Genomic DNA, 20,893 nt, shown 5'->3' with positions numbered 1-20,893 from the left:
TTAAGGTCATGAAGATCAATCATAGCAGACGGGTGTGAGCTCTCGTTTCTTTTTTTCCTCTACATCACACTGCCTCCCCTCAAATACGCTTGACCTTTACATCTCATAACCACATGATCTGTAGTTCTTCTCCCCATACTCGTGATGTGTGTTTCACTGTCAGTGTGTCTTTTACATATTAAGTCAGGGTTCTAATCTTAGTGCCATCGTTTATTACCTGTGTGTCCCTGGGGCAATCTGGCCCTGTTTCCTCCTCTAAAAATAGGAATGGGAGTTTAGTAACTACCAGGCAGATGTGTTTTGAGGTAAATTATTTAAAAGAATATGTGCAAGTTGCCCAGAAAAGTGCCTGGTGGACAGTGGGTGCTGAGTAAATGGCGACACTGGTGGTTTGAGCAGGGTATAGCCTCAATGGTGGGCATTTCCCCTCGATGAATGAGGCTTGGGGGTCTGCTGGAGGGGAGACGTTGGCTTAGGGGCTGTGGTGATTTGAAACTGTGATAACATGATCTGTTCTTCAAGTAACTCCTCACTAAATCCCAGAGACATCGATTTCATAGTGAAATTTTATCAAAATGGTTAAAGATATTGTTGCAAATAATATTTCTTGTTCTCTCTTCTTGGGTAGTTACTGCATTAAAAGACACAGACACTCACCATGGATTTTTATGCATTTGACTTGGTTTCTGTGCTTTTCTTATTCCAAATGCCTGGACCATTTTTCCAGTCGTATTGTTGGTTTTGGAACCAACAGTTTAGCTTAGAAATTGGGGTCGGTTGAAATAGTTGGGGCAGAAAGGGTGAGGACAGCTGAAAGCTTATTTTCTTTCACTTTCTTCACAGAGAGTCAAGACTCCTTCAAATTCTGAGGTAGAGAGTGGCTACAGCATGGGTCAGGTTCCAGAGAAAGAAATGCAAAAGATGATTCATCTCTGAAAAGTGAATCAGTTAGAGCTTCTTATGTGCAAGTTACAGAAGGCCAGACCAAACTGGCTTAAATAGCAGTTCATTTCTTCATATAACTGAATTGTTGAATAGTAGGCAAGCCTCAGGTTAGGCCTGATCCAGGGACTCCAGCAGCGCTGTCCCCAGGACTTTTCTTTAGTGATGGCTTCATTTTCAGCTCTTACCTGGGGCTTTCTGGCAGTTCCAGACTCCTTCTGTCAAAGCCACATGGCTGGGGCAGTCTCAGCCCCCCATTCGTAGAGTTCATGGTCTAGTGGGAGAGAGAGAGAGAGAGAGGGTCTCTTTTGAGACTCTTCACAAGCATCAGATTGCTTCTCTCTCATTGGCTGAATGTGTCGTACATCCTTTTCTGAGCCAATCATCTTTGTTACCACACAGTGATTTAAGCCAATCAGTGAGCACCTTTGGAGGGGAGTGTAGGATTAATTCCACTCGAAATGATAGGGTTGACAAAAGGGGAGAAGTGATTTCATAAAAGAGATCTGGAATAGTGTCTGGAAGGGAAATGGATGCTAGGCAGCCAGTACATAATAACTGTCAATGAGAATAATCAAACATTCATTTATGGAGTACCCAACTGTGTGTTGGCCTTGGTTCTGAACATTTTACACATATCAATTCTCTTAGTGCTCATGAACACCCTACAAGATACTACAATGTTTTCTATCCCTACGAAAAGACAACAGAGGTCAAAGAGATCAAGTAAGTTGACCCCTTGGTAAGTGGAAGTGAAAAAATTCAACGGAGCGGTCTGGGTCTGGACCCCTTTCTTCAACGTTACACCACAGTTTTTACCAGACCCAGACTGGGACTGATAAGTAATTCTCCACAAAATCATTTCCTTAATACCATTTGCTGTAAATGATATTTTGTCTTGGGTGTTTTTTTTTTTTTTGAAGAAAGATAATGATGTTCCTATATTTCTCTGGATCATTTCATGTAGTTGAAAGCTTCTGGATAGTTTCCGGGTTCTTCCGTGCTTTCTGGAGTACACGGGAAAGACAAAATACTTTTTTGTTTAAAATAACTCTTACATTTTACTTTGATCTATAAATGTTTACTCCCTGTTAATGCGTTGGATATATGTTTCTAGCCTTTTATCTGTAATTTTTTACTAGCAGCATGGCTAGGGGTGTTTTCCCCAGCCAAAGCTTTGAAGGGAGTGGAGCAGAAATGTTTGCAGAGGAGCAGCAGCTTGCTGGGAAGATGTTTATGAACCCCTGCTTTCTGACCGCTTTTCCTTTTTCCCTTCTTCTCCTTCCTTTTTCTCTCACTCAAACTAATATCCCCCCCCTTTTATAAAGGTAGTACACTTGGATTTTTTTTCTATTTTTCATTTTTTTTAAGTACAAGTACCGAAGAGAATGTCAGAATGATCTCACATAGTCACATCTTCTATAAATAACTACTCTTACCTTTTTATTGTGTTACTTTCACTTTTTCTTAAAAATTAGATGACAACAAACATTTTATAGTATTTTTTCCCTTTTGAAAAAAATTAAAAAAAATGTTATCAATAATTCCTTATCATCAAAAAAAAAAAAGAATTCTTTATCATCATCATTTTAAATAGAGTAGATAATGCTTATTTGGTAATTGGTTTGATCAATTCTTTATTTTGGGGGATGAGATTTGCTGCCAGTATTTGGATGTTAAAGCAGCTTTACTTATGAGCATTGCTTGGCAAAATCTTTGCTACATTATTGATGACTTCCTTCATTTGTTGGGTCCGAGCTCCAGCATTTGTCTCCTGCTGGTGGCAGGCACACTCTGTTTCTCTTCTGGGCCGGCTGTGGTGTTCCCACCTCTAGGGAGTCTTGATTGTCCACTCCCACATTTTCAATTCAGGAGCAGACTCTCCAGATGCAGGAATGCTGTTGGCATTATCATTGTCTTCCTGCTTGTTTTTTTTCTTTCTTTTTTTTTTTTTTTTAAATTTTATTTATTTATTTGACAGAGATCACAAGTAGGCAAGAGAGGCAGGCAGGGAGAGAGAGGAGGAAGCAGGCTCTCCGCAGAGCGTAGAGTCCGATGTGGGGCTCGATCCCAGGACCCTAGAATCATGACCTGAGCCGAAAGCAGGGGCTTTAACCCACTGAGCCACCCAGGAGCCCCCTCTGCTTGTTTTTCTAACAGGGTAGTATGCTCTCTTTCCCTGGAGCCAAGTTTGAGAGAGCTGTCTGGGAGTCCAGCTCATAGAAGGGCCACCCGAGAAATACTGAGATATTTAGTAGGTGGACTTCTTGCTCTGTCATTTTCAGGGTCTGTTATGGACTATGTATTATGTTTGGCACTTTATTGATTTTAAAAATTTAACTTTTTAACTCTGCTGTGTCAGGTAGGAGTTATTCCTGATTGGGTCGGAAGTTAATTAGAGGTTGAGTTAGTTTTTCTCAACTGGAGTCTGATGTTTGGCTCTCTCTACTACTCCTTGTTGCCTTTACAGGTGTTAACCTTGTTGGAGGGACCGGTTATTCACAGACGAGAAGGTAAAACATTGGACAGGGCATTCGTGCCGGACAGTACTGTGCTATGATGGGAGGAGGGGGAAGCTGGGCTGCTGCTTGTTATGCCTTGTATACAGCACCTGAGCCGAAGGGCACTTGGCTACATGGACTTTTCCTTCAGAGAGCGGCGGCAGTCCACCAGGCACAGCCAACCCTCACTTGAACCTGCAGAGACAGGGGTCTGAATCCTGACTGTGGGTTCCAGCTGAACTATAAGCTGATGGAGGTACCACTCTAACCCTTACCCCAACAGAAGCTGTCTCTTTGGGGGATTTCCTGGGTTCAAGAACCCTAAGCATCTTAGCTACTGAGTGGGCTGGAAACACAACCATCACCATGACATTTGGGGGTATTTTCTTTCATAGCTCTCTATGTCACAATTTCCCAGTATTGGATCAAAGAGGCAGAGGGCCAAAGACCTCAGGTGGAGACATGCTTATGGTACTCATGGGCATGTTTTTGAGGGTCCTCTCTCCAGTTTGACATTTTTGCACCCCTGGGCCCACACAGTGATATTTAAGGTGCATAGTGGCAAGATTCTCAGGTTTCCTGTCTGTGCATTGTGAAACATGGAGCAAAGCCATTACTTACACATGGAACCAGATAACACACCAGCGGCTCGGGACAATAGGAGTGTATATGTGCTTGTCAGTGGCTCGTTGGGGAAAAACTGGTGCCAAAATTCACAAAGAAACTCACATAAATCAAAATTAACAACTGTTTAATTAAATGCCTCCCCAACATTGCATCATAACTTTTTACGAACGTTATGAGCTTTAACTCAACTTGTATATTAACATTCATTTCAGTTAATACAATATTATGCAAAATCAAGACCTGCCTCTATGTGATATTAACTGTGGGATATGGATGCATTTGGAAATGTCTAATACAATGGTAGAGGTTGGGGGCAGTGAATGAATTATTCAAAAGGAAGCTGATAAATCCAGCTTGGATTTAGAATTAAACAATGCAAGGCTCAAAACTTTTTGTACTGATGTTGTTCCCATTGCTCTCCAAGTAAAGGGGTAGAAAATGGCTCCGACTCAATAATCCTATTAATTTTTGTATTTGTGGGTGACCATAAAGAGCATAGTGTGGCATTCGGTTCGACTGAGACTCCAAACCAGGAAAGGCAGTGTCCTTGTCCGGCAGGAAGATTCACACCCATCCCACAAGTCCCTTCCTCTTATCACTGCCTTTCTAACTCTGTACCTGGGAAGGAGCGTCCATCATGTGTACATTCTCATTTGTGAGATAGAGATGGTGAGACCCATTTAATGAGCATTAAATGAGATGATGTAGGAAAAGTCCTTAGCTCTTTGCCTGGCATATAGGTTCCATGAATGGTGAATGGTATTTCAGTTCGCCTCCACTTTACCTGCCCCCAACAAAATAAAACAAAAATGGTATAATCAATTTTGATCATAAAAGGATGAGGCTAAATTTCTTATTGCCCATGAAAACCTGGCTCAAGATTTTAAGTCTGTTCTTACTGAAGCAGCAGACACAAGATGGAGATGCCTACTGCTGGTGGCATGTAGACGTTAAATCCTGCCCCTTGCATATGTCTGGAAAACTGCACCAGATGGGCCCCAGGTATCATGAGGGAGCCATTTGGAATGCAGAAGTCAGGTTAACCAATTGGAATGGGGTAATGGACTTGGTAGCAGAAACCATCCAGGCTTGGGTTCTTCCTCTTCCTTCTGTTTGAGTCTAGTCCCAGTTAATGGTGAAGGGAAGGACAAATTCCTCTCTACCCAGGTCTTCCAGCAGATTAAGAATGAAACTTACATGACACAGATTAATAGAAACAACAACAACAACGATAAAGTTGTATAATACATGCATGGAGGCCCAATAGTGAATCAGAGACCTAAAGAAATGATCAAGGTAGGCAGTTTTTATACTTTTTAGGCAAAGGGGCAATAAATTGGGGAGGAGTTGGCAAGACAAAGCAGACTTAATTCTGGGAGCTGCAATCAGAATTTGGGCTGCGGTAGTAAATTAGTGAAAGGTAGCAGGGTTGTTTATACAGACTTCTGAGCTCTAAATTTCCTCTCTCTGGTGATAAGGTTGTCTCTCTACCTCCTGGTACAGGAAGGGTGTCTTTCACGTGGGAGATTTATTTCCTGCTCTCAAGGGGGACAGAGAAGGAAGGGTCTGAGTGTCCTCCTTACGTAGGCTGTCCCTTCGGTAACTTATTTAAAATCACCAATATGCCAAAGTGGCCCATTTTGGGGGAGCCTGCCCTTGTCCCCTACGTTGGATCCAAATGACCTCACATTTCATCTGAAGATAATCACTGATTGATGTTACACACTGTTAGCTTTTTATAAAAGTTTCACAAGTAGGTCATCAACTCCTTAATTCAATGTGGGTTTGGTTAAGAGTACTCTTAACTTTTCTGGTTGGCTTATCCTTCCTCCCATTCATCCAGTATTTCAGCAAATACTTCAGTGCCTGAAGGTCAGCTCAGAGATGACTCAGGTGCCTGGCACCTGGCCCACATCCCTAAGCTGCTCCCTTTCCCAGAGAGTCTCACATCAGCAAACGGGTTTGATGTTGACCCTCTTGAGAGACACTGTAAGGTGGTGATGGCATTCAGGGACTGGAGGAGGGGAAGCCTTGGTCCAGGCCTGGCTCTGCTAACTTTTAGCTATGTGACCTGGGGCAAGTCTTTAACTCTTTCTGAGCCTCAGTTTCCTCGTTTCTAATCAGGGTATAACAATATCCACATTTTGGGATCATTGGGAGGATTGAGTAAGAACCTGCATGCATGTAATGTATAGTTGTGTGGCATATAGTAAGTGCTCAATAAATATTTACTTTTTAAAAAGTTATCTATAATAGAAATTCAAAAAAACCTTTTGGGAGTCCAGCAATGGGAGCAGTGAACACCTTCTGGGGAGGTCAGGGTATGACTAACTCTACCCTGAAGCAAAAACCTTTGAACTGGCTCTTTTTTGTCCATAAGTAAATTTCTAGTGTAGGGAGGTCTTACTGCTCTTATTTGGGAACACTTCTTTACAGTTGCACATCCCAAGGCTGGTCCAGTTTGGGGAGAGGAGCAGCAAAGGGCACCCACAGAAGCAGCTACTGATTGCATGACTTTGGGCAAGTCGCCCTAACCTCATCACGGGCAAAATTCTCTTATCAGTGATACAGAGCTCATACTACTGGCTACCTGACATGCTTGCTATGGGATCTGGAAAGACCATGCATGTGAAACATTTAGCAGAGTGCCTGGTGCAGGCTAAGTGCCCATTAAAAGTTAGCTCTTATTGTTATCCTTAGCTGAGTGAGACACAAGACTGCTTTGTCTCTCCACATTATGGAGAAGAGGACTGGGAGAGAAATTTCTGGGTCTGCTGGCTGCCACTTCAAACAGCCTATTTACACTTGAAAGCATCCATTTGTTCAAATGGTGAGCAAATCCAGGCCCTCTGTAGCCACGAAAGAGAAAGAACTTTCTGCCTGGTCCTCTTTCTGATACTTTTTTTCTCTTCTTTTTCTTTCTTTCTTTTAAAATAAATGCCTGCACACATGTTATTTATTTATTTTTGGTTAACGTTAAATTGAGGTTTTGACCGAAACTCAGCCTGCACATACTTGAAAAGCCATCAGGCTTGTTGGGCCACGGATAAAGGTCTTGGGATTTCCCCCACGGGGCTGCGGAGAGTACAGACAGGAAGCCCGGGACCGAGCGCCTGACCAGAACTTCCTCGGGGGAGGCTGGAGCAGAGCACGGCATCCTGCTCAGAACTCTCCAGAGCGCACAGGCCAGAGCACTGCTCTGCTCCCAGGGGCCCACTGGAAGAGGGACCCCAGCCCCGACTGGTGGGTCCAGACCCAGTGGACAGCAGGAGGCTGAAGCCTCCCCCAGGGAGAGGCTGACTGACACTGTCACACTGGAACCTTTCATTCTGGCCCAACCTCTCCCCCGACAAACCAACCCCCCCTCCCCTTGCGCTGAGGAGGGAATTGAGAAGGGACTTTCCAGAGAGCGTTTGCGTGCAGGGTGTGGAAATGGAATAAAAACATATGCAAATAGGCCTCTGTGTGCCTTCCTCTACTCCAGTGAGCAAGAGCCTTTCTCCAGAAAGATGCTCTTGCTCCAAGACACTTGACAGCTCTCTTCCTTCCCTGGACGGCGGTGGCAGCTCCGAGTGCAGTGGTGAAACCTGGGTAGGAAGCCATGCCAAAGGGGAGGTCTGGATGGACAGGGGGAAGAAGCAAAATGAGGAGGGGGAGAACCGGGCACCGAATTGGAAAAGATAAAGTAAAATGAAATTTTAGGAGCTCTCTGTATGAGCTGGGAAAAATCATTGCAAGCTGATTTATTATATACTTATCTTCTGTCTGAGAGGCAGCAGGCTTTGTACAGTGGATTATTGCAGAGTAAATGGCACATTAAAGATATAATCAAGATGTTTAAAGCATATTGAATGACATCAGAGTTAAAATAGGTGAGACTCTTGTCATGGTCTATAAATATAAAAATGTCAGTGGTTTGGAGATATTTCCAGTGCTTTAGTCAAAATGTAGCTCCATTTCCAAAAGGAAAATATTTTTAACCTTTTGTTAGTTTCAGGGTGGGGTAGGGTGGGGTTGGGAAGTGGAATAGGACCTCTATGGATCATAAAACAATATGCTTTAAATCCTGGTGTGTGGACTGTGGCCTCTGTCTAGCAAGTCATAAACTTTCTTGCAGTGACAGTAGCATGCAAATATTGCACAGTACCTATGAGGTACTTTGGGGGCTTAGGGAGTGGGGGATTATTGCTGCTGTATTTTGTTTGTTGTTTCCTATTCTTGATCTTATTCAGTCTTTGGATATAAAAGTTTTTCTTTAATCTTTTTACATTACTGAACTTGACTTGTATATTATTTGGGCAAGTAGTATAGCTCCTCTTTCCTGAAAGCTTAATTATTGTATTATTGTATTTTCTTGTCATTTGGGACCCTCACATTCAGTGCCCATCATTTCACTAGCCTGCTCGGGCTGGCACTTGGTTTGGTCCCAAACACTTCCCATGGCAGCGCTGGGCTGACCTTTGCCCCCAAGTTGTTGATTCTGGGTTTTTGAACAGAACAAATTTCTTTTCAGTTGTTTGTTTTTAATACAAACCACCTTACTGTCCTTACGCATTGCAGTCGTCAGGACAGTTTGTTAGTTTCAGGGTGGGGTAGGGTGGGGTTGGGAAGTGGAATAGGGTAGCAGGGGTACAAGAAACTTCATGGTTGGAGCTCACCAAGGGAGAGGAAGGTAGAAAACTTGACGTTAGGGTTTGCTCAGATCGTTTAGAATTGCTTGGATTGTGAGTGTGTGGGGCAGATGGAGTCCGCGTCTTCTGTAGGGATTCCACCAGGCCCAGGTATGGGATGGGGCATGATGCTGGCTGGAAGGCTAGTGATGCTGCTTGGTCATCCTGTCTCTGAATTTCTATCCCCCACTTTTTCTGAGGGCCCTTTGGGAATTCAGTGTAGTCTCATCTTCTCAGTGTGGGCCTTTGGATTAAATCTGTAGCAAATACTTATTTTCTTTGGCTGTCAGCAATTTATAATCTTGAGTGTGGTCCCTCAAAGCCTGCTATGGGGCACTTCTTGGATTCAAAGGTGTATAATCTGGCTGTATAATCTGGCAAAAATTCCTTATTTTGGTCCTAGCCTCCATCTTAATAATAACAAATTAAAAAAAATTCTTTAGCGGGGCGCCTGGGTGGCTCAGTGGGTTAAAGCCTCTGCCTTCAGCTCGGGTCATGATCCCAGGGTCCTGGGATGGAGCCCTGCATTGGGGCTCTCTGCTCAGCGGGGAGCCTGCTTCCCTTCCTCTTTCTCTGCCTGCCTCTCTGCCTGCTTGTGATCTCTGTCTGTCAAATAAACAAACAAACAAACAAATAAATAAATAAATCTTAAAAAAAATTCTTTAGCAATAACTAATGAGGTATTTTTATGATTTTACAGTTTGCAAAGCATTTTCGTAGGTCATGTAATTCTTCCATAAAATTTGTAGTTTGGTAGAGATAAGTAGAATTAGCACATAATGGGAGCTTATTAAATATTTGTTGAATGAAGGAATTATACCCATTAAACTGCTAAGAAAGACTCAAAGAGGTCAAGTGACCTACTCAGGGTGCCCTGTCCAGGAGGGATTCAAACTCACATCTTCTGACTTTTTTCCATTCCAGACCAGCTCTGATGATAATGTTTTATATACTATTTGTTGTCCTTTCTCCAGGAAAGTATCTTCGATTCTCTCAAAAAAACAAAAACATTCTGGGAAAATATAAATGGATGGTTGCTATCACTCAAAGGAGTGACCTGTACCTACACCTCTGTGCAGCTGTTTCTTAGGTTCCTTACTATGCCAGAAATGCCTATCCTTAAGGACATGACTATCTGGATACATACTTTATTGGAAGATATAACACAATATCATGACAAAACAACTTTCCTGGATTTTTTCTTGGACCTTTTTCTATTTTTTGGACTTTTAGGCATTACACTGCATAGACGGGAAGGGAAGATAGCACCAGAGTTTTGGATGTGGAGCTGAACAATTTTCTCTATCTTTGTGTCTTGCGGTGCTGGGCAGAGTCGTGGAGTACTATCATTTTGGCTCTGGGCTGGTGTTCAGGGATCAGCAATTGTCTGACCTATAGTGGTTGCTACAAGCTTCTCCCACTGCTGGAGGAAATGTCACTCTGATTAGCTCAGATATTAGAATAATAAGAAAAGAGCCCCTTGCTGTACCAAAGCCGAGACTTCAGCTCTGGGCTTGTGCCCATGCACCAGTAACATTCCTTCTGCTTGCCAGGGACTTCCTTCAACCCTGTGATACCAGGAGCAGAGAGAAGGAAGAAATTCCCTCCTAAGCCAAAAGCTAATTAGAGAGGAATGCCAGTGGGTATCCGCCTAAGGGCCTTTCCCTTTGACTTCTGTAACTGGAGACTCAAAGTGTTGGCTAAGAAACTTCTCCCAGAGGAAAGCTGCAAAAACCATTTGGATGACTTCTTTACTGAGCTGGTACTCCTCCCTCCTTCAACGCACAGTGGTATCACCACCTAGGTGGTCTCAGACTTCCCAGACTGTTTCCTACGGGTTTCTGTGCCTTGTTTAGGAAAGCCTTTTTCAAGTGAGGGCTGCAAGAATTTATTCTGACACTTACAAAACTTTATAGGTTTAGTTGTTATCACATTATTTATTTATAGTTGGCTCTTTTATCCATCTGAAGTGTATTTTTGATATGGTGTGAGACAGATCTGATGTTAATTTTTTACTTTATGGATGTCAGTTTTTCCCCTCTGCTGTTTTTTTTTTTTTAATGACTTTTTAACTTTGGGATAGTTTTAGAATTATAGAGAAATTGCATAGATAGTACAGAGAGTTCCTATATATCCCTGTCAGCTGCTTTTTGATTTGAAAGGATATTTTTGCCTGGTCCTAAATTCCCACATATACGCAGATGTCTTTCTAGATTCTCACTTTTATTCTACTGATGTGTTTGTTATTTCTGTCCCAATATCACATGTTTAATTAATATTATTTCTAGAGAGTTCATAGCTTTTGGTAGGGAATCTGGGATCTCACAGAGCTTTTAAGGGGTCATTCCAGACTTCAGGCAAGGGGGGCATTAGTAACCCTGTTTACGGATGTTGCTGCTGCTGAGGGGATTGGGCCAGGAAGGAGTAGATGCATTTTGCTCACACATAGGGAAGAGGTCATAATTATTGACCTGCCCCTTATACAGAATGCCCTATTCTCTGAGCACAAGCCTTGGACACAATGGCAAGGTTGAGGCTCTGAAGTAGGGTTTCTCCTCAGTATTATTAACTTTTGGGGACTGGTAATTTTTTTTTTTTTTTTTAAGAATATTTGATGGAGAGAACACAAGCAGGGTGAGCAGGAAGCAGAGGGAGAAGCAGACTCCCCGCTGAGCAAGGAGCCCAATGTGGGACCTAATCCCAGGACCCTGGGATCATGACCTAAGCCAAAGGCAGATGCTTAACTGATGGAGCCACCCAGGTGCCCCGGGGACTGGTAAATTCTTGGCTGTGGGACTATCCTGTATGTTATAGGATGTTGAGCAACATCCCTGGCCTCTACCCACCAGATGCCATTAGCACCCTTGACTACTCAAGACAATCAAAATTTTTTGCAGACATTGTAAGTATACCTAGGTGACACCACTGACCCTCCCCAGTTGAGAAGCACCACTCTGAAGTCAAGCTGACTGAAGGTTAACCCTGGCCCTACTAAACCCATGCACCTCCATTTCCTTCCATATAAACTGCAAATGTAACTTGTAATGAAGCCTGTTTCCTAGGATGGTGGTATTTGTTCCCCATGGAACAAATACAAGTGGTATTTGTTCCATGGGTCAGCCCCTGGTAGGACAGCCCCTGACTCAATGCTAGCTATTACTATTATTTAAAAAAGTTCTTTATATTTGATCTCACTCCTAATAACCACACAGACTTCCCATTTTTCTATCCCCTCCATATCTTCCCCACCCAGGGAGCAACTGTATTGATATCAACGATATTTGCCAAGAAAATCACAACTTCGTTAATGAAATGGAACTCTATTTTCAGAGCTCCATAACTGCTAATTAATCAGCTCCCATGATAAACTCATCTGAGCTGCGTGCAAATTTTATTTGCAGCTACAGAAGAGCAATTCCAGTTAGTTAACAGGCTTTTAAGTGACAATCTAGCTCTGTGAGCTGCAGAAAAGCCCAGAAATGATTTTCTAAGCGAGGTAGTAATGACAGTGGGAAGAGAGAAATCTGGGCTCAAGAGAAGACTGAGGACTTACCTGATTCATTCACTTGATGGCTTCGGGAAAGCTGTGTTCATTTTCTGTCGAAATGCACCCTCATCTTGCAAGGCAGAGGGATATGGATGCAAGATGTAGCTTCTAGCCATTCGTGTCACTTAGTCGCCCACCCCCTTCTTTTTGTCATAGCAGCAGATTTTGTGACACCATACTGTTTGCTATTAAGGTTGCCCGAGAACCCGTCTTGTGGGGATGATTATTTTTAGTGTTTAAGAAGATCTGGCTGACCGGGGTGGGGGGGCAGGTATGGGCTGTTTCTACCTTAGTCCAAAGGACTCACTTCCTTTGGTGAAACCAGGATTTGGTTTGAAGAGGAGAGAGAGGAATGTCCTGGCCTGGGCTGCAGGGACAGTGGGCCGGACAAGGCTCATTAGTTTGATGCCGTTGGTGAGGCTTGGTTAATTCACTTTGCTAGGGCAGCTGGCTGACTGGGAGCCTAGGTCCTGAAGTTGAAATGATTAGGCTGAAAATTCCAATTCTTTTAACTCACTGACTGCGCCGCCTTGGGCAAGTCACATAACCTTTTCTCCTCTATGAAGTGATTTTGATCGTAGTGCCTACCTTGTAGCTTTGTTGGGAATTTTAAATGAGACAATTCGGGGCACCTGGATGGCTTAGTCGTTAAGGGTCTGCCTTTTGCTCAGGTCATGATCCCAGGGTCTGGCTCCCTGCATGATGGGAGGCCTGTTTCTCCCTCTCCCACTCCCCCTGGTGTGTTTCCTCTCTCGCTGTCAGACAAATAAATAAAATCTTTAAAAAAAAAACAAAAAAGAGACAATCCATTCAGCTCTGTGGCTGGCCCATAAGCACTTCCTACATCTGAGCTATTATGATAATTGTTATGATGACTATTTATTTGAGTGTCCTTAATGAGCCGGGCACTGTGCAAGGGGTGGGGGGTACATGCAGGGCAAATGTGACATTCTGTCCCTCTACAGGGAAGTATGCCTTAGAAATTGGAGGGTTTTGACAAGTGAACCTTGAAAGCTGGGGAAGTGGGAGGGAGTCAGAGAAGTCTTCAGATATGATACCTTAGTAACCACAAAGACAGGGACCCTAGACATGGGCAGAGCCTGTACACAGGGGACAGATAATCAAGGTCATGGACACAGGGGCATGGAGCTTTGAACTCTTTTCTGCCAAAATAGGAAAAAAATCACCAAATTTGAAGTGGATAGGCTGAAAGACCAGAGAGAAAAGAATTGTCCACTTTTTATGGTGATGAATCCAGCCCTCGGACAGTTTCTGTAGACTTGAAGCATATTTTGTATTGGGCTAGGTGTCATGTGCTTCCTGGATGGCTGGGCCCCAGAGCCTAGAGGGGCTGGGCGCCTGATACACAGCTGTGATCATTTGTTTGCTGAGTTGTGTTCTGGTAAAGCTCTCTTATTGCAAGAACTTGCCTCATGGTCATCAGTGGATTTTGTTTTACACAGAGGACTAGGGAGGTTCAGTGCTAGAAGATAACCCCGTAGTTTCTTAGTGGCAAAGACTTGTTGACCCTGTTTCTTTAATTTTGCCATGTGTGTTCCAGCTTTCCTCCTAAGCCTATGAGCAGAGATCTAAATGAGATAATTATGCAGACTATTTAAAAACTTTTTAAAAATAAAGTGCTATGTAAGGAACTATTTTTTTTTTATAGTGAGCATATAAAGCAATTTGGATGCATCTCCTTTACACCTTTTGGGAGTGAATTGGAAGACAAGGATTAATTTAGCTTTGAAAGGATTTTATATTTGTAAAGTTGTAATAGATTAGTAGCTCTTCTAAAAGCCTCACATACTGAAAATGCATTCCTTTTTTATAAACCTATATAGCAAGAGCCGAACGCCACAGTAGAAATTTTGTTTGACAAGATTATACTTGTAACTACTTTTGGGTTAGCTTTTATTTTCCCTCAAATGGTGGGGAAAAGACGTAAGAGAGAAGAGGATGAATTCTTGGAAATAGAAGTGAATAATTCTACTATCGTAATGCACCAAGACCAAGTCAGGTGAGAGATTTCTTTTCATAGGATAAATTATACATTTGTCCAACGGAGTTACACAGTGGAATTCTCTCTCAGAAAAGAATTTAACGTTTTATTGATTGAACTCAGTTTTCCTGAGTTCTACACTGGGGAAATGCTCATCATGGAACAGTAGTGTTGATAAGTGTAGAGACTCAATGGTTAAAAATCCTTTGTATTGTTTTTGGTTTCTATTTTCTGACTACAAATCTCATGAAGTTGACAAAATGGCTCACAGTGCAGAGTACATTCTGGTAAATAGGAGGCAATTACTTTTCTGAGTTTCTCTGTCCTCTTCTGCATTGTGGCTGAGAAATGATTCTGGCTGTACAGTTGAAGTTCATTTTGACCTGGCTCGTGAGCAGCCCAGGAGGGAACTACTGCTTTGCTGGGAATGTAGACTGAGGAACCTGAGACTGGACGGTCTGGGTGACTTGGTCCAGGCAGAGCTTCTGATATCCCCTGTTCAAGCCATGTAGTGACTGTTACAGGGTACTTGGGGGGGAGGTTGTCTGGAAGTTATGGTGGTCTTCAGAGCGAGAACGTGTGGGGACAAGAGACGATCTTTCCGTGAGCAGAGAGAAGGAAGGAGTCGTTAATTATAAGAAAAGCCTAGAGTTTTTTACAAAATAATTATTCAAGAAATGTTTTCTAATCACCAACCATGTGCAGTGCACTGCTGTTATGGGGTGGGGCTAAGGAGATTGAAAATTTCATGCCTGTCTCTGAGAATGTCATAGTCTCACAAGACTTGCACTGATGGATTTGAGACCTTGCAGGCTCCAGTGTTAAACTGCGTGATGGATAGGCAGGACTACTTCTTACCCTCTTCCCAACTTCTGCCATACCAGCCCAGAATGTTTTAAAAGTGCATTGGGGATCCCATTGCTTCCCTGCTTCTTCTGTCTTCTATTAGGGTCAACTCCAAATTCCTGAGCAAGGCTGATGTGAAAGGCTGCCTGGGCCACCCTTCCTTACTTCCTTGCCATCCCTAATCTTGTTATTGGCCCCCACAGAGGGGCCCCTGCCAGTCCCCACTTGTGCCCAGTCACATCCTATCTCAGAGTGTTTGAGTGTCCCGTTCTCTCTGCCCAAACAACCCTTTCACCTGCTCCTCCCTAGGCCACAGCCTGTTCGTCCTTCAGAATTTCTTCTTCTTTGTTTAAGTTTTTAAGTTTTTTAAGTAGTCTCTAAACCCAACATGGGGCTCAAATGCACAACCCCAAGATCAAGAGTTGCATGCTCTACTGACAAAGCCAGCCAGGTGTCCCCAGATTTCTTCTTAATGTCACTTCTTCCTAACCACCAGGTGCTTCATAGGACCTTGTGCTTTTCAACTGGTGGCACTGCTCACATTTGAGCTCACTTGTTTTGTGTGATTGTACTTGAGAGCTTGGTCTCTCTTGTTATTTGGTGATCTCCAAGAGGTCAAAGGCAAGGGCCATGCTCCTCTTGGCTCCCTGCTGTATCTCCAGCATTTGTCCCAGGGCTTAGCTTACATGGAGCAGGAGCTCCATAAATCATTGACAATGAATGAATGAATGAATGAATGAATGTTGTGGAAGGAGAGATTCCCCTGGACTGATGCAGTTGTCCTTTCAAAGCAAATGGTCTCTCCTACTAGGGCACTTGGCATGTTGTACTAAATGTCCTGTTTGTCTACCCTCATGTACCTATAAGCTCCTAGAGGGTAGGGGCTGGATCATAACCATCTTCTTATCTCCAGAGTCTGGCTCACATAGACACTCAATGGTGGTTTGTGGGATGAAGGATGCATCATGCGTGAATGAATTATCTGGGTTTTAAAACATGCTTGAGGATAAGGGGAAGGTGGAAGAAGAGTGAATTGAGGCATCCAAAACAGCAGTAAGAGCTGGGATGCACGCAAACAAGATTAGGGTAAAGAAAAAGAGCTGAAAACCCGAATTAGAAAAGTACTGGGTGGTCACCAGACATGGCTTGACAGGATATACTTGTACTACAGTTGGGAGGGTTGGGGCAGGGAGGGCACTTAGAATTTCCCCAGCTGTACTTAGTAGCTTGTATGATGTGTGTCTTCAGCTTGCTCTCTGCCTCATCCACATTAGCCATTCAACAAATACTCATCAAGCACCTATTCCATGCATTGCCAATGGGGGAAATAGGACCCCAGAGCTTGGAAATTGGCTCTTGGGGAGGCAGCGGGAGGGTTGTGGTGAAAAAAATCATACTGTTTTTAATGTATGAAGCATAGACATATGTATAATACATAAACAGTATACAGTCTCTCTGTGGTATTAAAATTTCATAGTGGGGGTGATTAGGAAAATATATCTAAAAAGGCTCTTTCAGGGGAAGATAATGAAAATGAGTTCTCAGGTTGAGAACTGACTCTGTACCAGGCATGAGTCTGGTCAAAGTGCACACTCCCATGGAGTTTTCATTCTCTGAAGCAGATAGGTAACAAATAAGTAACCAAAACTTTCCCAGAATAAGAAACGTTATGAAGAAGAAAAACAGCGGATGGAGCCCATGGGAATGAGGGTGGGCATATCTGTGGGTTTTTTTAGCTTGGGAGTCAGGTGATCCTGATGAGGTGACGCTTGGTCTGAAAGAAGGGAGAGGTGAACAGAGAAAATATTTGGAGGAAGAGCATTCCAGGAAAAGGCAATAGCCTGGGGGCTGGGTGGTAATCAAAACAGCAAGGAAGCCACTTGGGAGTGAGCGGATGATTGGAGGAAGGTTGGTAGGAAATGAGCCTGAAGATGGGAGGGGCCAGATCTCACAGGCCCGCAGGCCAAGCTCTGAGTGGGAAGGAAGCCTTTGGAGAGCTTTATTGGGGAGGTGGCATGATCTGATTTACTGGCTGATAAGATAACTTTGGCTGCCCTTTGGGGGTGGACCGTAGAGGCAGGAATGGAATGCGGCAGCAAGGAGGTGGTTGCTGGGGTTTAGGGGGCTGGTGATAGGGTCTTGGGTACAGGTGAGGGCTTAGGGTCCTGTGTGCTATGAAGAAGAGCTCTCAGGATTTGTGGAAGGTTGAATGGGGTGCGTGAGAGAAATGGGTCAGATAGTTTTAGCCTGGGTCCCTGAGTTCCATTTACTGAGCCAGGGTGGACGATGGGAGGAGGTGTCTTCCTAGGGGCAGTCTTAGAGTGAGGTCTCCCTTCCACCCGCTGCTGGCCCCTCCTATGGTTCCTTATTTTTCATCTCTATACCTCCTTGCCACCTTATTTTCTTTTATGGAAGAAACTTGGTTAAAATTTTAATTTTTAATTTTTTAAATTTCTCCAAGAGGGAGGCAGTGGGGCAGAATGGTTGAAAGTGTTAGTTGTGGGGTGCCTGGGTGGCCCAGTCAGTTAAGCATCTGGTTCTTGGTTTTGGCTCCCATCATGATTTCAGGGTCAGGAGATTTGATCCCCCTGTTGTGCTCTATGCTCACCACAGAGCCTGTTTGAGATTCTCTCCTTTTCCCTCTGCCCTAAGCCCCCACCGCCCCCCACCCCCCGAATCTCTCTCAAATAATAAAATGAATAAAATCTTAAAAAAAAAAAAGCATGCCCTAGGGTGAGTGTTTTAACCACTTACCTTCTAGTACTACTTCCCTTTTTATTCCTCTTCTTCCTCCTTAATTTCTTTTTTCTTGTCAAGTAGAGATGGTGACAGTATCTACTTCCTATGGCTTGTGAGAGTTAAGTGAGATTTGTATGTGAAGTGCCTTGTGTGGGCCTGGCAAGCAGTTGTGAATTGGCAGTTATTACGCTACCTGGCATTAGATTTTTGTGTTGCTGGCTCTCCTGTCTTCATGTCATCCACTTTGGAGCACGTTAGGGTGAGGGTATCATTTCTCCCCCTTCCTTGTCTTGGTTTTCCTTTGCATAAAAGGGGGAAGAAAGACCCAAGAGCTGAAGCAGTGGAGTCCCTCCAGTGCAGGTATGTGCATTGCTCTCTGCATTGTATTCTAAGTGTAAAAGACTACATTTAGTTGAGGATGATGGAGAAGCCACTGCAATCCATCCAGGGAAGCAAGTGCCCAGTGGATCATTCTGAGCAGGCGGAATTGATGCTACAGTGTGAGTAGTACAAGACCTGTATATAGTAATCACCAAATTGTGTGGATCCAACCAGAATAAAAAACGCTTGGAGCTTTGGCTTAGGGCCACGAATGAATGAAGCATGAAGCCTGGCATGGAACAGGAGTAGAAGGCATACGTGTAGCACACAGCAACTGATCTAGACAGATGTAAGTAGAAGCAGAGGTGAGAATATGTGGCTGACTCTTTCCTTCTCTGTATCTGTGACAGACTTTGTTAATCCATCACATCATTCATTCCTGATTCTGATATAAAACTACCATTTATTGAATGTTTACAGCATTCCAGGCACTGTGTTCTCGAAACATTACCTGGCTTAATCCCAGCAATTCAGTGACCTAGATCTATTGTTATCCTGATAGTACAGGTAAGAAAAGTGAGTCTCAGAGAGGTCAGTAACTTGTCTGGGATCACACAGCTGGCCAGTGGCAGAGCTGGGAATACAGCCCTGGAGGCCAACTCAAATCCCTATTCTCCAATTATTTTGTATTACTACCTCTAGTTATGCCCAAATGCCACCTCAGAATTCTTCACCCTGGAAAATTCATTCTCATCTGCTTCATAAAGATTTTGAGATTCAGGTTCATATTACAGTTGACATTCATTTTTTTCATTCATTCATTCATTCATTCATTCACTAATTAAACTATAGTTTTGTGTATCTACCATATGCCAGGCACAGTTTTAGGCCCTAAGGATTCAATAGTGAGTAAGATGTAATCTGTGCTCAGGGCTCTACTTAGTGGAAGAATCATTTCTTGTTTAGGATTCTCAGTGGGTAGGAAGACTCAAAATTTGTGTGATTTGGGACTAACCTAGTGCCTCCTTCCCTGCACTGAACTGGAATGTAGCCTAATTGATGATGGAAATCAGCAACAATCTGAAAAATGAATTATGATGCACCCTGGATCAAAACTGGGCAAGTCACCACCTTTTTCTGACTTGATTGATTAAGCTCTTTGATCTTGGGCCTCAGTTATAATTCATGGTCAAGCAATGCTTTCTCATGCATTGTTCATTTTGCTCCTTCCAGCACCTGATTGGAAAGATGAGGTCTCTGATATGCAGAGAAGTTATGTGACTTGCCTACTTGTTACAGTGATAGGAGAAAAGCTGGGACTAAACTCAGTTCCAACTTTTAGCTCCTTGTTTCTATTATCTCCTCATGCTAACATCTTAATGACTTTAGACTTTCAGTTTCCTAACTTATAAAATAAGGAAATTAAGCCACATGATCCCTAAAACTAACTTCCTTCTTTCCTTCCTTCCTTAACTCTGGAGTACCTACCATGATCCGGACATTATACTAAAGCAAGAAGTAATATTATGGAAAATGCACACACACACCCACACCCATCAAGAAAGTTAAAAGACAACCCACAGAATGGGAAAAAATGTTTCCAAATCTCATTTTTGGGACTCATATCCAGAATACAGAAGGAATTGTTACAACTCCATAAAAAGGATGACCCACTTAAGAAATTGGCAAAGGATCTGAAAACACATTTTTTTCAGAGAAGACATACAAATGGCCAATAAGCACGTGAAAAGATACCCCAAATCATTAACCATCAGGGAAATGCAAATCAAAACCACAGTGAGCTACGACTTCACACCCAGTAGGATGGCTATGATCAAAAGAGAGAGAATAACAAATATTGGTAAAGATGTGGAGAAACTGAACCTCTTACACTGCTGGCTGAGTTGTAAATAGTGCGGCCACTTTGGAAAACAGTCTGGCAGTTCCTCAAAAGGTCACCCAGAGAGTTACCATATGACCCAGCAATTCTACTCCTAGGTATTTGCCCAAGAGACATGAAAACACATGGGTTGACAGAAGCTTTATGCATAATAGGCAAAAAATGGGAACAACCGAAATGCCCATCAGTTGATGGCTAGGTATACAAAATGTGGCCTATCCATTCAATGGAACATTATCCATTCATAGAAAGGAAATGAAGTACTCATGCATGCTGAAACACAGATAAACTTTGAAAACATCATGGTAAGTAAAGAAGTCAGCCACAAAAAGTCACACATTGTATGATATCATTTATTTAAAATGCACAGAATGCCTAAGTCTTTAGAGACAGAAAATAGATTAGTGATTGCCTAGGGCTGGAGAAAATGGGGAGTGGCTGCTAATGGATATTGGGTTTATTTGGGGGCTGATGAAAGTGTTGTTATGTTGATGATTGCATTCTCTGTGAATATCCTAAAAACCAATGTACTGCACACTTTAAATAAGTGAATAGTATGGCATGTGAATTATACCTCGATAAAGCTATTATATATATGTTAAAAACCCTAGCATGGTCTCTGCCCTTGTGGAAAACAATCTTGCTGGGAAGATAAATATTAATCAAATAATTATACAGAGAGATTTATAGTTACAAATTATGGTAAGTGCTATGAAGGGAACGAATTGGATATTATGAAAGAGAATAGCAGGAGGCTAATGGGGGTTAGCAGAGAGGTATTAGAAAAACTCTAACATT

Source organism: Mustela putorius, unplaced genomic scaffold, assembly GCF_011764305.1.
Source record: "Mustela putorius furo isolate JIRA1106 unplaced genomic scaffold, ASM1176430v1.1 tig00000145_pilon_pilon_pilon, whole genome shotgun sequence".
Classification (NCBI taxonomy): Eukaryota; Metazoa; Chordata; class Mammalia; order Carnivora; family Mustelidae; genus Mustela; species Mustela putorius.
The sequence above is the reverse complement of the archived record's forward strand: the minus strand, read 5'-3'. Positions refer to the sequence as shown.